General features: G+C 42.0%; 1 long non-coding RNA gene across 3 annotated transcripts in view; it reads right to left on the bottom strand.

The window, feature by feature from the left end:
- Positions 1-15,503, bottom strand: part of LOC102158810 — a 94,366-nt gene that overhangs the window by 72,948 nt on the left and 5,915 nt on the right. The window contains exon 3 of one of the 3 annotated variants that reach the window (XR_002343785.1): positions 7,046-7,478. The exons of the other annotated variants lie outside the window; for them this stretch is intronic. This is a non-coding gene — a long non-coding RNA (uncharacterized LOC102158810). Of the gene's footprint in view, positions 1-7,045; positions 7,479-15,503 lie in introns of those variants that run through there. 3 annotated transcript variants of the gene reach the window in all.

Raw genomic sequence — 15,503 nt, 5'->3', positions numbered from 1 at the left:
TATAGTTCGGGTTCGATCCCTAGCCTGGGAACCTCCATATGCCATGGATGTGGCCCTTAAAATGACAAAAAATAAATAAATAAATAAGATAAAAAAAATAAAAAATGAAAACAAAAGAAAACAACCTAATTTTTAAGGGAAAAAGGTATGAACACTTCACAAAAGGAAACACATAAATGTCAAATAAGCACATGAAAAAGACTTGTTCAATATCACTCGACATCATGGAATTGCCCATTAAGACCCCAATGAGAGACCAAAAACACATATTAGAATGACTTTTTTTTTTTTTACAGGCCTCACTCATGGCATATGGAGGTTCCCAGACTAGGGGTCATATAGGAGCTGCAACTGCCAGCCTACATAACAGCCACAGCAATGCCAGACCTTTAACCCACTGAGCAGGGCTGGGGATTGATCCCACTTCCTTGTGGATACTAGTAGGGTTCGTTACCGCCAAGCCACAATGGGAACTCCTAGAATAACTTTTCTAAAAGACAATACCAAGTTCTGATAAGCAAGTGGAGCAACTGGCACTCTCACATGGTGATGATGGGAATGCAGTATGATGCGGCCACTTCGGAAAGCCATCCGGTTTAATTATAAAATTAAACCTACACTTACCGTATGATCCCAAAACCCTACTTCTAGGTATTCATCTTAGAGAAATGAAAAGTTTTTCACACAAAAACCTGTACGTGAATGTTTATGGCAGAATAACAGCCAGACTTAGGGCTCAGTAGGAAAAAGGTGTCTTACCCAGGGTGATATGTCCTCTACAGGAAAAGACTACCTCCGATGCCTAGCTAACGGGGGGTGGAGGGGGTGGGGGGTATAGATACGTGGCCCTGAGACCATTTTACAGCACCATCCTAGCCTCAGCGTCCGTTGAAACGTCTGTTGTGATTGCATCACAGCTCGGCTTCTCCCAACTTTACCCAATCCTGCTTCCCCGCCCTTTACAGGTGTGTCTCCTGAGAGCATCCCACAAGAAACCTCCACGTATAAGTCTCTGAGCCTGTTTCCTGGGGAACGCAACCAGCGATACAGTACAATCGAGTCTCCCCGTAGAGAGGGAGAGAAGCGAATGGGACTTGGGGCAGGAATAGGAAGTAGTGAAAAGGCTTAAACTGGGTATCTATTATATATTTTCTTTTTTGAATGTTTGAAATTTTTTAGCTTTTATAATATATCTATGTCTTCAACAGACACTGTGAGATATAGCATGGTAATCTAAGCCAAATGTCTCTGCCAGTTATGTGGTAATTTCTAAAAAAGCCACAATATGTAATGTAGGTAATAACATTACCCCAACCTTCAAATACTGAAATGTCAAGTGATACAGTCTACGTGTACTTGGGTAATTGTTCCTGAAAGTCACTTAAGTTTAGAAAAATTCCACTCAATTCTCTAATAAAAATAGAATAAAAAAGAATATTTTCTATTTCATAAGACCAAAATGATAGACTTTGCTAACATATTAGAGTCTCCTTTCATTGACTTTTTTACAGCATTTAAAAGAATAACACTATCGGGAGTTTCCGCTGTGGCACAGCAGAAAGGAATCCAACTAGTATCCAGGAGGACACAGGTTTGATCCCTGGCCTTGCTCAGGGGGTCGGGGATCTGGCATTGCCATGAGCTGTGGTGTAGGTTGCAGACACAACTTGGATCCAGCATTGCTGTGGCTGTGGTGTAGGCCAGCAGCTGCAGCTCCAATTCGACCCCCAGCCTGGGAACTTCCATATGTCGCAGGTGCGGCCCTAAAAAGACAAAAAATAAAAGAATAACAGTATCAAAAAAAGTTTATATTGCATTTTTCCAGGTATTATCTCATTTTATCAATAAAATCTCTTTAGTTATAAACCCCATGTTGCACCGTCACGATAAAAATGAGCCTTAATTCTACTCTTCTGACTACTTTGGATATTAGCCCTTGGGCCCATTCAAATTACAGGATGGCAAGTCAAGAAACTGGTAGGGGAAACTGCTGTGTTATAACTTCACAGACCAGAGAAGCACGTGACTCATCAGGGGACAGATTCACCCTCTACCTCCTCACAGATTCTAAAGGTAGCTGAGGACACTTGAAAGAGCCTGCTTAGTGAGAAAATTCTTTCTCTCTTTCTGATGTGTGTGTGCGTACACACACATACCCGGCTTCAAGTTCATGCGCCTGCAGCAGAGTGGGTCTGGAGAAGGCAGATGATCCCTAAAAAGACATATATAAAAGTTGTCAAAAAAAAAAAAAAGCCCATTGCCCACAAGAACTGAACTTCCAGGCATGCAGATATACAGAGTGAAGGACAGATTAACCAAAATTCTGTTTGCAGAATAGATTAAACATCAAAAAAGAAAAGAAGAGACCAAAAAAACAAATTCTCCTTACAGTGAAACTTTTTGTTTAGTTCTTATTTTTAATGCTTTCCCACTGAGAATAGAATATGAAACCAAGGAGCCCAACCTTATCTCAGAGAGCGAACATTAAAGAGCACAAAAAGAGAACTGAAGAGTTATTCAACGGACAAAAGGTTGAAGAGCTTTGGTGGTATTTTCTTTTTTTTCTGGAGGATGATGTAAACTATAGGTGCCTGAGGGAAAGAGTAGAAAGTCTTGGATAAAGACTAAGACTGGTAAGAAAGACGGACTAGAAAAGGGGAATGGCTCTGCAGTGGCAGCCAGAGGCCACTGCATGGGTTGCCATCTGCTGCCTGGATGAGAGCTACTTCCGTGACTGTTTCTATGTTCAAAAGAACAAGGCAGAGTCAGCGGACGAGATTCAGATTATCCCAGGAAAACGGAATATCTAAGTCTGCGGCACCAGCTAAGTGACCACAACGTAAAGCCCACTCTGTCCAGATCTGTGAGTCTCACGAAGCAGACCAATTCCAAGCCTCTTGCTTTCAAGGACTTTCTTATCCTGTCCAGGAGAAAAGACATTTACATGGGGTAACACATGTATTTCAAAAACCATAAATGTATGTCTACAATTAACTACTGGTGTGTAACATGAAAGAGTTAAGTTCTTGAAGGAGAAGGGAAAAAGGAAGGAAGGAAGGAGCAAATGGGACCAGAATCAGGTGAAGAGCAACAGGTGACTAGTTCCAGAAGAGGGAGTGTCACACATTTATCTTGTAAGTAGCAGAAGACTAAAGAGAAGATGCAACAGACATAAAAACATTATGAAAATATTGGGACCTTCTAGATTTCCAAGGCAGATGAGACAAGTGTGCTTGAGACCAGCCTTGCTTGAGCATTTGTTAAGACGTATTCCCAAAAAAAGTGTAGACTCAAAATAAGGCAGTTTGAGGTTTAGCACACACAGTTTGCATTCGGTGAGTAAATAAAAGAATTTACTGTAAAGCATGACTGCAGCTTTAGGCGGGATTGGGAATGGGTTAAAACTGTCAAGAGCCATGAAGAGTCTGAGATTTTACCTTAGTCGCAAGATGACAAGTCAGCCTGCGGTCATGAGATCATGCATTAGGGACAAAGGTCCGTATTGCTCATGGTGCAACCCGCCACACAGTTACTCTCCAAGCAAGACAGGAGTGACCGAGAGGGGCCAGGTGGGCCTGAACACACAGCACGTTTGCATCACAGCTGGGGAATGCTGAATTCATGGAGCCCAAATCTTTTATAATGGGCACCAAGCAAACCTGTCTGATGTTTGCTCCAGAGGAAGACAATACATTTATTACACTAGACAGGAAACAAACCTGCTTTCTTTGAAAATATCATCCATATGAAAAAGGCAGTGTTTCTGCTCACAAGATATTAAAAAAAAAGAAAGAAAGAAAAAAAAAAACCAAGAGACCTATGGAGAATTGTCTCAGTACAAGGGGAGAATAGAATGACCCACAGAATGAGTGTGTGGGAAAACGATTCAGAGATGAAGGAATGTCACTGAGGAGTACCTATGACAAGTGAAGGGAAAAGAATACGGCATCTCTGCAGAAAAATCAGCAAAAATATATTATGACCCGGGGGTCTGCATCTTTGGAAAAGGAGCCAGAGGAAAGAAGTTGGAGAGAAGGGATCATACGGCACTACTCTATTTGTTGTCTACTTCTGCATAACCCATCACCCCAAAACATAATGGTTTACAGCAACAAACATCTACCACGTCATGGAGTTTCATGGATCAGGAATCTGGGGACGACTTGGCTGGGTGGTTCTCGTTCAGAGTCTCTCAGAAGGTTGCCGCTTAGAAGCTGGTGGGGGCTACAGCCACCTGAAGGCTGGACTGGGGCTGGAAGCTCGGCTCCCAAGCCTGCTGATTCATTCACACACCTGGCAGGAGAGCGCTGGGTGTTCTCGGGAAGCCTCAGGTCCTCACCACAGGGCTGTGTGAGTGTCCTCATAGAGAAGCAAGAATGAGTGGTCCGAGAGAGAGAGGAAGAAGCCACCATGCTGTCTATGATCTGGCCTCAGAAGTCACACACTGCCACTCCTGCCATATTCTATTCATTGGATGCAAGGTACTAAGTTCAGCCCACACTCAAGAGGAGGAGAATGAGGCTCCACACCTTGAAGGGGTAGAGGCCTTGTGGATGTTTTAAAACCACCACATGCTCCAAGTTTATGTCCCTGACATGGTGATGGAGCATATTCTTACTAAGCAATGAATTATTTCACCATTCGTGAGGCTATAGCTGAAACAGGAGACAGGGGCTAGAGGCATGTATGGGAAGACGAGCTGTGGGGACTGCTTTAGACAACATATCCAGGTTGCAAATTTTCACATTCGTTTTTTGATTAAAAGCCCTATTTCCTGCAATTTCTTTTCTCCTTATCCTATCACTAGTACCTAGGTCTTTGTCCACAGATAATCACAGAATTGGGGGGCTTCGTTTTGATTCAACTCTAATGCAAGTTGATGTTCCCATAGCAATTTTTAAAAAGCAAGGGCTGTTGTCTAGGCAGGGGGAAAAAATTGATCCAGATGCTGAGGAGAAAATTGCGTTGCTCTCTAGCAGAGATCTATTATACTGAGGCTGCAATCAGTTCTGTGCAGAGTCACGGGGTTCTCGTGGCCAGGTCGAAGAGCCCAAACCCTCTAATCCATGGCAGAACTCAATTTTCTCCACGGATATGTCACTTCCTAGCTTTCTGGCTTCTTGCTTAATAGCCACGATGATTCCATCCGTATTTATGCAGATTACTCGGGCGGGTGTAAGAGGAGTGAGATGCTAGTCAAGACTACCAGTCAAGGAGTTCCCTGGTGGCTCAGTGGGTGAAGGACCTGGTGTTGTCACTGCTGGAGCTCAAGTCACCGCTGTGGTGCAGGTTTGACCCCTGGCCCAGGAACTTCTGTGTATCACGGGGTGCCCGAAAAATTTTTTAACAAAAATTTTAATTAAATAAATAATACCAGATGGGATTCTATTACAATATCCTGGTGCAGGCAGTCCTACTGAGAATAAAAAAGAGGGGAACGTTTCAAGAGCGAGATGTGGGACATGATCCTTGATGTAGGCGATGAGGCAGAGGGGGAAGGGGAGGAAAATGAAGAGACGTCTGGTCAAGGTGACCAGCTAGCCCCAGACTGCCCAGGACGTTCAGAGTCTCGGCCCTGGAAGTCTCACATCCTGAGAAACCCCCTGGCAAACACACTGGAAATGCATTTTCAGAGCCCAAGGGAGGGCTGGGCTGGATGCCGGGAGCTCTCGGTCATCGTAGGAGAGCTGGAGTCCTGAGAAAGGATGAGGATGCCCCAGGGTGGATACGGAGCAAAGAGAAAGGGGTGAGGAGAGGACCCAGGTGCGAAAATAAAATGAGGGGCGTTTGCGCCAACGGAAGAAAACTCATTTAAAGAAACTGAGAGAAAGAGAGAGCGGTGAGCCCAGAAACCAAGGGAAGGGACGTTTAGACCTGAAGGAAGAGCAAAGATGCCAAAGACAGGAGCCCACAGGGCCTGGGAATTAGGTCTGTTTCCTGTGGTGACAGAAACGGGCAATACCAGGAGGAGCCAGCGCCGGAACCACAAGGAGAGCCCTGGGCCCAGCCCCAGCTAACTTAAAGAGAGTCACGTCCAAAAACACTGTGGCCCAGCGGTTTTGAGCCCAATTAGCATCCATGAGGATGCAGGTTCAATCTCTGGCCTCGCTCAGTGAGATAAGGATCCAGCATTGCCATGAGCTGTGGTGTAGGTCGCAGACACACCTCGAATCTAGCCTCGCAGTGGCTGTGGGGTAGGCCGGCAGCGGCAGCTCTAATTCGATCCGCCTGGGAACCTCCATGTGCCACAGGTGCAGCTCTAAAAAGAAAAAAAGAAAAAAAAAAGAGGGTCACACCCAACAGACACAGGCCCATCTGCGCCCCAAAAGCGTGCAACGTCTCTTTCAACTTATTCTCTATTCCCAGACCCTGAAAAACGATTCAACCTTTACTGGCAGCTTTCTTTTTAAAACAGGTAATATTTGTCGAAAACTTGGCATGTGCCAGGCACCTCAAAGGCTTTACCTCATTTAATCCCCACAGCAGCCCAATGAGGAACTGTTCCAAGAGTACCTCACTTTGCATGTCTTCAATTTCTCCCCATTTGAGAAATCTGCAATGGCAAAAGCTGAAAAGTTTTCTACAACATGCCACATTCCAGTAACATCTCCCTCGTATTCGAATTATTCAGGATCTCTGGATCCTGAGTCCCTTCCGCTTGCTTTGGTTCCCAAGAATCAAATGAAATTTTTTTCTTTTCTCTTTTTGCCATTTCTTGGGCCACTCCCGCAGCATATGGAGGTTCCCAGGCTAGGGGTGGAATCGGAGCTGTTGCCGCCGGCCTACATCAGAGCCACGGCAACGTGGGATCTGAGCCACATCTGTAACCTACACCACAGCTCATGGCAACGCTGAATCCTTAACCCACTGAGCAAGGCCAGGGATCGAACCTGCAACCTCATGATTCCTAGTTGGATTCGCTAACCACTGAGCCACGACGGGAACTCCTTTTCTGTCTAATTTATTAAGATACCTTTGAATTCTATTATAATTTTCTGAGGTACAATAACCCTACCCACCTCAAGCTAGCTACCAGGTTAAAGAAGGCTACATTTCAATTCTTTCTAGAAGGATGCCTAAATAAGCATTCAAATAGCCATAGCTCTGCAATATTATACTCAAAACCTGTTCCCTGTCATATGTTGGTCACTTCGGCTTACCTACTGAATGATAATCTTCTGGATGTCAGAAACCACGTGTCGTATTATTCTCATCCCTTAAACACCTCGTACATCATTCAGCACCATAGGCTTTCATTGGTCTTTGATGGCTGAGTCCTAATAGAAACCAGATCAGGACCAGCACCTGCCTACGCCCCCGTATGATGGTGTTTGAGGCGGTCCCTGGCAGGAACAGCAGTATATAACCATGTCAGTCTGAGCTCTTCCCCCCAAATCAGTTCACTGGCCATACAATTAACTGACACACTGGATCAATGGAAGAGCACAGTGACAAAAACGTCCCAGGTCAGACAGAGCCTGTAAAAGAATAAATGAAAAGACACCCATCAAATGAATCAGCATCATCTCCAGAGCCTTCCTGTGCAAGATTAAACTTTCTTTTTTGTCATTACAAAAGCGCCTGTATACATTTTCCCTCTGAAACTGGTTGTAGCAAAAATACCATGGTTCCAACTCACCAAAAGCTAAAACTCCCAGAGACGGAACATACATAAGCCACGAACGAAACAGACTCCCATTTTTCCCTCTCGGCATTACTCAAATTGAAAAAACTCCAGAGTTATCAATTCTTCTGTAAGACATGCAGGTCTAGGCTTGTGTAACTACAATTTCTGCTAACTGGTCACAGGCTAGTATTTTCACACCTTTTTTGTACTAAATGGTTAGAACTGATCACTCCACCAGAAGCTGTCACTGAAACACCCTCATTTAAAAATCTTAATAATACATGCAGCAATAGGATTGAACGGAAAAACGGTTTTTTGTATTTCCGACAACTCTTGCAAATGCCATCCCATTTGCCTTTTGTACAATAACACACAAACACCTGCTGAGATTAACGGGGGGAGAAATATTATTTCCATTTGTCACATATAATCAGTACATTTCTCGTCTGGACAACTCTCTGGATAATTACCTGAATTTTTGAAGGTGCTTTCAATTGCTCACCTAACTTAATAAACAGTGGTTTGCTAATATAAATAAATAAATAAGAACAAGGGTGGGGGAGGGTGGGGGAGGGAGGGAATGAAACACCAAGCTTTGCTAATAAATAGTTCTCGGAAATATCAGCTCCCAATTTACTACTTGTACACAATGGGCCAGTTGGAACTTGCATGGTGATCCAATTTGCCACAGCTCTTGTTTTTAGTCTTTGTGGAGCTGCTGTATGAGCACAGTGGGGGCCGTTCCCCCCCATCCCCTGAGTCCATCCGTGGGCTTTTGTTTCCTGCTGGTCAAAAATATCAGGTGGCTTTGAGAGTCTAATTATCAACGAAAAATTAAATGCAATACAGAAATGTAGCCACAAGCACCCCTCTCCTCGACCTTTCCGCACCCGCCCCGCCCCAGGCAGGCGACGGAGCATCAGGTTAGTCCTGAGGATTCCAAAAAGACAGCAAGAAAAAAAGGCAGAGGCTGGGGGAGCCGGCAGCAGAGTAATTGATTTTTATTTACACGGCTTTCTCCTTTTTTGATCGAGGACTGTTCTAATTACGACAGACGTTCTGGAAATTAGCAAACGGCAGGGAGTTTCCACTTCCAATTGCTAGGCTGTGCTTTATGGCAATGTTGCTTCAGAAGATGTTCTGACCAGAGGGTCCACCCGAAATTGAAGAAGAGGAGCAATGAAAAAAGATAGATATTATTGCCAGGAACCCCGATTTACTTGATAATTCCAACATGCCCTTTTCTAACGCAGTGAGGGCCTGTTACTGTTGGTTAAAGTATCTTCCAGCTCTTCTGCATGGATTCCAGGCAGTTCAAGACACATGACAGTGAAAATGCTTGTAATTGCCGCTTCTTTCAAAGGTGAAGGTAGATACGGGTTCCTCGCCTCCCCTCCTCAGTCACAGAACAGAATCTGAACCCACCAACTCCAAGTACGGTACACCCACAGCTTTCCACTCAGGGGGTCGCTTTGAATCCTCTTGTCTTGAAAAAGAAAAAATGTGAGGAGTTCCCGTCGTGGCTCAGTGGTTAACGAATCCAACTAGGAACCATGAGGTTGCAGGTTCCATCCCTGGCCTCACTCAGTGGGTTCAGGATTCAGCATTACCGTGAGCTGTGGTGTAGGTTGCAGACGCGGCTTGGATCCTGCGTTGCTGTGGCTGTGGTGTAGGCCAGCGGCTACAGCTCCGATTCAACCCCTAGCCTGGGAAGCTCCATATGCTGTGGGTGCAGCCCTAAAAAAGACAAAAAAGAAAAGAAAAAGGAAAAAAGGGGCCCTATTGACAAATGATCAAATACGTTTACAAAGGAAGAAAAATCCTGCCGTCTTGACAATATACCCTTGCCAACCTTTCCTGTAAGATGCTCCTCCAAGGGCTGAAACATTAAAGCCAGTCTAGGCAAAGCCTTTTCAAGGTGCACACACACTCCACATACAGTGTCATCGTACAATATATTGAAAATCCTCCAGTAAATATTACAGTTGACTTACAACATCCATTGAAGGAACGATCAAGAGATGATCTCAGCTTTGAGTTAACTATCTCTAGAGATTATTTAATCAGACAAGATGCCTTTCTCTAAGAGTTCAAAAGTAGAAAAAGTCTTGAATATATTGTAGTGACAGATTGGACTAGAAATCCCTCCAAAATTCTTAGGACAACAATGACATAATTGTTTGAACCTGTTTGAAAGATCACAAAGACCCACTAACCAAATTATAGCCAAACCTGTCCAGGGACATTCTGGAAACTTGACAGTAAATATAATAATCCAAGGAACACCTGCCAGGGGTTCCCACTGTGGCTCAGTGGAAACAAATCCGACTGGTATCCATAAGGATGTCGGTTCAATCCCTGGTCTCGCTCAGTGGGTTAAAGGATCCAGCGTTGCCATGAGCTTTGGTGTAGGGTGCAGAGGCGGCTTGGATCCTGCGTTGCTGTGGCTGTTGCTGGTGGCTGTAGCTCTGATTTGACCCCAGCCTGGGAACTCCCATATGCTGCAGGTGTGGCCCTAAAAAGCAAAAAACAACAACAACGACAAAAAACTGTACATGCTATTTAAAGTTGCATCATATATTTTATATCATTAATTATTAATGGACTTAATGGACAATGCATTAGAAGGAAAACAGGCAAATTACAGAATAATTTCACGCTGCAAAGAAACAGAGCAACTTGCAGGACATTAAACACTCTCTTTTGACATGGAATATGCCTGAAGCTAAAGCAATTAAAGCTGCAAAATATTGCTGGCTGACATGATGTGTATGTAAATTTGTCATTCATTGGCAAAGGTTTGTACCAATTTCTGAGAATGTTCACAGTAAAAGAATCCATGTGCCATAAAATGCTTTTAGAGAAGTCCCCTAAAAGAGTAGTTTTGTATCATTTTGGTATCTGATGATTATCCATTGTAAATTTTTGGTTTAATAAAAGACTCTTCTATGGAAATGACCTGAAATTTGAGGATTAGTTCTGGACATACTACTTATATCTGTGTTTATTTTTTAAAAGGAAATAGCATTTTTAACATACCCCACAACCAGAGAGAGAGAGAGAGAGAGAGAGAGAGAGAGAGAAAAAGAAAGAAAGAAAGAAAGAAAGAAAGAAAGAAAGAAAGAAAGAAAGAAAGAAGAAAAGAAAAGAAAAGAGAAGAAAGAAAGAAAATACAGGCAGAGTTTGACATTATATTTAATTTGGTTATGTTTTTCTCTAGGCCACCAAAAGAAGGCCTATCTTTGAGTAGAGTCAAGCTCTACCCTCTAGAAATAGAGTCTAACAGGGCCATACTGAAATTCTAGCCAGTGACCTGATGTATCCTAGCTTAGAAATAGTGGCATTCTCTCACAGGAGGAAGGAGGGGGAAAAAAAAACCCAGTAATCCCCCAAATGCACTGTTGCTATGGAACAGAGGGGGATGCCTGCTGAGACTGAAAGAACAAAATATTTGGGCAGCTGAGAAAAGGTAGGTCCATCTTCTAATGCCAAAGCCTGAAGGCTCTCTTTGCCAGGACTCCCTGGTCATTTGGCATTGCAGAGAAACGCTGGACAGAACCCCAGCAGAAGATACAAGGAAACTAGACACATTTTAATATTCCTCTATCAAAGCTCTCTAATCACCCTTTCAAATTAAATGAACCAACAATAACTGGGAGCCAAGAGAGCATTGTAAGAAATACCAAAAATGACTTCATAATAGTTGAAATAAATTGTCAAAATAGTTGGTGAATGCTAACTCTTACATTTCTTAAACATTGTACCAATACGTTTAAACTTTCCCAAATCCTGTGAATGGGAAAGTATCTTTCTCGCACAGTACCAGTTGTGTTTTGTTTTTTTAAGAAAAGAACTGGATCATAAGATTTCACAGCTCCAATTCCCCTTCCTAAGACCTTATATTCCAGTCTTTCTTGGCTGCTATAGAAAAGAAATAGAAGGTTCATCTCCAGCCTTCAGTTTTTGATAAATCATCACAAACCACAAACTCCATTCAGTAAATAAGAATCTGTACAGGAGACCTTGACCTGCCAAACACTGAGTACTATATACATAAATTGTGTTGATAATCCAAAGCAAGCACCCTTCAACACTGTGTCTAAATTAAGTGAATTACAATTTTAATTTATATATGCAGACACCAGCAATGAAAAAAATCCCCTATCCTAGAGTTTAATAATCCTGACAGCCTCCTACATGACTTGCAAGATAAGAATATTAGCTTGTGAATCCCACTCCTAGGCATTTATCCAAATAAAACCATAACTTGAAAAGATACATGCACCCAATGTTCACAGCAGCACTATTTATAATAGCAAAGACATGGAAGCAACCTAAACGTCCATCAACAGAGAAGTGGATAAAGAAGCTGTGGTATACACACACAATGGAATACTACTCAGCCATAAAAAAGAATGATATAATGCCATTTATGGCAACATGGATGGACTTAGAGATTATCATACTAAGTGAAGTAAGTCAGAAAGAGAGGACAAATACCGTATGATATCACTTATATGTGGAATCTAAAATATGGCACCAATGAACCTATCTATGGAACAGAAACAGACTCATGGACATGGAGCACAGACTTGTGGCTGCCGTAGGGGAGGACTGGATTGGGAGTCTGAGATTAGTGGATGCAAACTATTATACACAGAATGGACAAGCAGTAACATCCTACTGGGAACTTTGTTAAATATCCTATAATAAGCCATAATGGAAAATGTCTCCAGACATGTTTCTCTGAAAACTCCATCTTGCCCTTCTTTACTTTATCCCATCTTCCTGCTTGAAAAACAGTCACAGTGCTGGTAAATGACTTAAGCTTAAGAACAAAGACCAGGTTATGTGCCTAAAGGTCAGAGTAAAAGCTTAACCTTTTACCAGCTATGAGGCTTTTAAAATAGTAAAAGAACTTATAAAATAGTAAACAAACCCTACATCCTCCACCCATAGCCCTCCTCACTTGATCTCCTCTAAAGAGCACAATAAAAGCCGTGTGGTTTCTTGAGGCAGGGCTCTTGGTCCCTGAGATCTTGAGTCCCCAGGTTCCCACCTTTACTGTCTCTGTGTCTTGTTTTATGTTAACTTTTTTCCTTAAGTTCCACAGCATCTGTTCTTCAGCCCCATCCTGTTGAGTTGGTCTCGGCAGGAAAAGAATTATGAAAAAAAGATATATATGTAAAACTGAATCACTGCTGTACACTAGAAACTCACACAACATTGTAAATCAACTACACTTTGATAAAAAATAAATTTTAAAAATGAATTTTTAAAATGTTTTAAAAATATTAGTCTGTGGGAGCTCAAACAGTATTTACTGAGCAGCTCTGATAGGCATCGGGGAAATATTTTAAATGAATATATATATACATATATATTCATTGAGGATATATATATATCCTCAAAAGGGTTATAGTCTAGGAGAAAAATAGGCATGTAATCAAACATCATACACTTAAGAAAGGCAACCGTTCTAAATAGAAGCGTAGTGGATAAAAGAAGAAAGCAGAGGAGTGGGAGAAAGAAGGAAAAAATTAAAGAAAACTGAGAATGGCACTGACACACAGAACAGAAAGTGGTGGAATGACTGCACACTGGCTCAAGTGCCTCTCTGCGTGTTCATGCACTGATCTACCTAGCCAAGGACTCTCACTACCCCCAGTTAACAACGTCACAATGCTTTAGACTATACACCTCTCTTGGAGGCCCTCTAGGAGGTACATGCAAACACATGTTTCAGAATCTACTTCATTCCTGGCATTATAACTTAGAAAAGGAACAGTCTTGACATTTATATGCCAGCAAGACAATTTCTACGTTGAAAAGGTGATCAGACATTTCAGTGTCTTACGAGCAATAAACAGGAAGCAAGGCAACACTACAGCATGCACAGATTTCAGAGTCCTAAGAAAAGAACTAAAATAATTCTAAAATGATCACCGCCTTTGGACGGTGACAACCATTGGTCTTGTTTTCAATCTAGAAGCTTAAAAAATAATTATAACATTCGTCTTCCTAAGCCTTCCTAGGGTAGGAGGGAGTTGAAATGTGGTTTTCTTTGTTATAAACATGTCGTATCTATGAAGTATGATATTAATCCCACTTGTACTATAAAAAGTATGATCCACTTGAGCCTTGCTCTCTTGTGAATTATGAATCACCGCAGTACCCTGGGGATAGGTAGATGGCCCTGTGGTTTCCTACTTTGCTTCTTCAATTTCTTCCTCAAATACCTTGGTACTGAAAGTATCTAGGAAATTTGAAGTCCCCCATATGAAAGATCTTAATATATTCTTTCCACATACTCTCTACTCTTTCCATAAAACATGTAGCCTCAGAAAACCAGAAGATCACCAAATATAATGACACTAGTTCTATTTTATCCCTTGGAAGGAAAGGCTACTTATTATAGTCTTATCCCTTTGGTAAGTGGCTAAAAGACCCAATTAATAGGGTTTAACTATCAGACAATTTGTTTTTAGAATAATAAAAATGTGTTGCCATTCCATTTTTATTCCCGTGTGTGTGTGTGTGTGTGTGTTTAAATCTGATTCATTATAACTTACTGTAGCTGTTCTGTTTTCTAATTCTTCATATTTTCACATCGTTTCCAACAAAATAATAAGACATAAATAATACCTGGCAAGATTTTAGAGATTTGGCTCTATTGGCATGCTTTTATTCTCTGAGCCTCTCAAAATACAGGTGTGGGAAAATGCAAGGAGAATCTGGATGTGAGCGTTCTTACAGGAAAAAGCGTCCGTTTTCCTCTCCTTTCCTGCCACACACATTGCAGCTTCCAGTTAACAATGCATTAAGCAATACAGAATCGTAATCTTGAGCCCAAACATCATGCCAAATACTCCTGGTGAAAAATAGTTGCTAAATGTAGTTTCATTTTGAAAGTCACTGTTTTCATTAACAGTGTCTTCCAACAGCCTTGCTTCAATAGTACCACTATTACCCATGAAATTTAGCTGCTTCTGTTTACTCTTTGAATTATACCTATTAAATTGCCAACTCAATTTATTTTCCCAGTTGTCACTGCCCTGTGAAGAATATTGCTAATAGGCGAAAGGCATCTCTGTTCCTTTCCTTAGCTTATATAGCAGACGGAATTTACTCCCCAATACAATTCAGAATGCAGGATCCAAGGCAAAGTGGAATCAGCTCCTGACACTGGCTTTCATGCTGATCCCTATTAAAGAGGCTCGTTTTTAGAAAAGAGTTGGGAAAAAGAGCGTTCCATGCAATTCTCTGTTTGCTACACCTCAACAGCAACAAGTCTAGTGAGTCACATGACTACTTTTCGGGGCTAGGAAAAAAATGAATTTAATAAAAAAGTAGGCCAGTACCACAATTACTTCAAGAATAAACTAGCACAGTTTCACCATATGCTATATCCTTCTCATGGACGGCTACAAGATGTTAGCCAAAAACCAACTGAAAATTCAAATGAGATTTGAAAACATTTCTACTGTATCACCACCACCGTTAATGATGGTAGCGAATATTCACTGTACCTTCAGGATGCGCAAGTTTATTTGCCAGGGACTTGAAATACAGGGAAAGATCAGACACAGTTCCTCCCATCAAGGATTATCAACTTGCAAACATCACTCGGATATGTTGTTTCTCATTAATCAGCGATTCCATGTTCAATCTTGTAAGTTTTACCTACTTTAGGCATTGACCTAGGGACTGGGGACAAAAAGACGTGTGCAGCACATATTGAGGTGATGTTCCGTGTTAATTCACTAGTTATGATCAGAAAGGGAGCACAGGTTAAGGTTCCCGCTAACAACTCAGAATGGAGAAACCGGTCTTCAGAAAGAAAAAAGACGCAATGACACGTTAACAAGGAAACTTG

This window comes from Sus scrofa, chromosome 4 (genome assembly GCF_000003025.6).
Source record: "Sus scrofa isolate TJ Tabasco breed Duroc chromosome 4, Sscrofa11.1, whole genome shotgun sequence".
Lineage (NCBI taxonomy): Eukaryota > Metazoa > Chordata > Mammalia > Artiodactyla > Suidae > Sus > Sus scrofa.
This window is presented reverse-complemented; position numbering and strand designations above follow the sequence as displayed.